Source organism: Corvus brachyrhynchos, unplaced genomic scaffold, assembly GCF_000691975.1.
Source record: "Corvus brachyrhynchos isolate BGI_N302 unplaced genomic scaffold, ASM69197v1 scaffold239, whole genome shotgun sequence".
Lineage (NCBI taxonomy): Eukaryota > Metazoa > Chordata > Aves > Passeriformes > Corvidae > Corvus > Corvus brachyrhynchos.
Genome location: NW_008246057.1, coordinates 1304309 through 1306649, shown reverse-complemented (window position 1 = coordinate 1306649; position 2341 = coordinate 1304309). Strand labels below are relative to the sequence as shown.

The 2341-nt window shown below is 35.6% G+C and overlaps 1 protein-coding gene across 2 annotated transcripts in view; it reads left to right on the top strand.

Moving 5' to 3' along the window:
* Nucleotides 1-2341, top strand: part of PHTF2 (putative homeodomain transcription factor 2) — a 53872-nt gene that overhangs the window by 14062 nt on the left and 37469 nt on the right. The gene's annotated exons all lie outside the window — the stretch shown is intronic.

Here is a 2341-nt window from a genome sequence, read left to right as displayed (position 1 = left end):
ATTCCTGTTGGCAGAATAGCTCCAGCCAAGGGAGCTTGAACGCCTGCTTGAGGAGCCCTGGGACAGTTGCATATTGAGGGAGACCTTGCTTTGATGAAGTTGTGTATATTTAAATTATTCAGGTTCCAACCTGATCTTATCTCTGGAAGGTTATTCCTTCCTTTTACTTGCCTTTAGAGCCTAATTTCTTTGGTGCTAGACTTCTTTCCATGTCCTTCAGGTATGTGGAATTGTAAGGAAATACATGAATAGCCAAGAGCCTACATTTGTTTTAGATTTACATTAGATTTAACATAAAACTTAATTCAAATGCAAATACTTGTAAATCCAAACTCTTTGAAGCTGGAATTGGCTGGTGCTCTCAATAATTTAAAACTAGGAAGGTTTGCTAGTATTAACTTACATTCTTCAATTCATTCACAAATTATGTTCTTGATTTTAATTCATACACATGCCTAGCATCTCTGGTAATAATTATATGTTATAATTTAGTTTGTTGTAAATGAAAATGTACCTTTCAATGAATTCTGCAGGACACACTTCAAAAACTCTAAATTTCCTGACATAAAGGAGAGAAAAAAAAAATTAATGCCCGTGTTTTTTACTTGCCTTCTTTCAGTAACACTAGTTCTTCCTATTTTTGTTTAATGTGGGAAATGAAGTGTTCCAGTATCCTGGAAAAAGCATGCTACTTTATAATGATGCCTTCGTTTTCGCGTACTTTCTTCTGCTACATTTGGAAGAGAAGTGTGGAGGGATGCTTATGCAGATGGCGAGAAGGGAAGTTGAGTATCAGGTTGGAATTTGATGTGCTTAGTGGCATGGACACCTGCTCCCTGAAGTGCTACTTAAACTTTGTTAAAACACAAAGAGGTGATACCAGGTGGACTAAAAAAGAAACCCCAAACAACAACGAAAAAAATGTGAGACATTGTAATGTACTGGCTGTCTGTAATTATCTCTTTCACTCCTTTCAGTTCACACCAGTATGCTTTGTTGAATAGTCCTGTGCTAAGATTTCAATAACTAAAGTTGATCAGAGGTGGTTGGACAGGTCCACTGCTCCCATAAAACAGTTGTAAAGGACCCTGTCCTTAAAGTAGTTCTCTTATTTTACCTCCTGCTGGAAGAGTTGCTTTATGGAGCAATGTTAAAAGAGAAATGTGAATGGCGAAATCCCTGCTTCTTGTCTTTTTGTGGAGATGGAAGCTGCTGCCTAAAGAGGAAAAAGAAGTATTTGTAGGAAAATATAATTAAGATTTTAAATCAGTCAACCTCCTTGCCTCAGATGTCTTCTGGGATCTGTGTTTCCCAGAATTCCTTTAACTAATGGTCTGTTATTTGTCTAAAAGAAGAACACTGTTTTAGAGACTTTCAACTCTATACCAGTTTCAGCTATGAATGGAATTACGAATGGAGTTTGCTTTGCAGCTTTATTGGCACAAAGGCTTCCTTCTGCGTTTGGTTCATGCATAGCAGAGAGTGACACAGATCTGCATTCCCTTTTCTGTCCTAGTAGAAAGAATTTTTTTGGGGTATGGGGAGGGGAGGACACAGTATTATGCAGCACAAAAATTTCACTTGTGGCTCTTAGCAAATTTAATGAAAACCAGGAAGGTCTGAAATTTCATTTGATATGTATTTAGAGGAAAAGCCAGAACAATTAGCTATAAATGCCTGGGTGGAGTGGTTATTCAATATATTGACTTTTTAATTGCTGGCTGTTATCCGGGTGGAGTTAGCTGTTAAACTTCCCTTGGTTTAATTACTTTAATTGTAGCAAGTGCTTAATTCTGCCCACTACTGTGCCTGACTCCTGAGTTATTTTCTACATTTTTTTTTTTTTAACAAATGAGAGGTGTAAAGTGTTTATTATTACCAAAAAGCCAGTAGATTGTTTCTTTTGTAAAGTTTTAACATAGCAAACTGTGGAAATTGTTTAGCTCTATGAATGGGAAATATTATTTAAATTTGAGGAAGTTATTCAGTAATTCAGTTTGCAGTTCTCATTTTCAATCTTAGATATGCTTTGGAATTTATTACTCTAAATTAGAATTTTTAGTATTTTTTTTCCACTAATTGGCCAGGTTTAGAGGCATAGAAGATGCCTTTAGATTTCTTTGTTTGTGTGTATGTTTGTGCATTGGCTTCCCTGATTATTTTTTTGCATTTATGTTGGATCCTTGGTTCAAAGATCCTTTTTAACTAAGGATGACTTTTTCTTTTTGTTTCTTTCTTTTATAACATCTAAATTAATGCTGAAGGGTAAAATACTAAAAGAGAAATGAGAACAATGTTTTCTGGTATAAAGTGTGTGCACTTGTGCTTGGGTCACTTACAT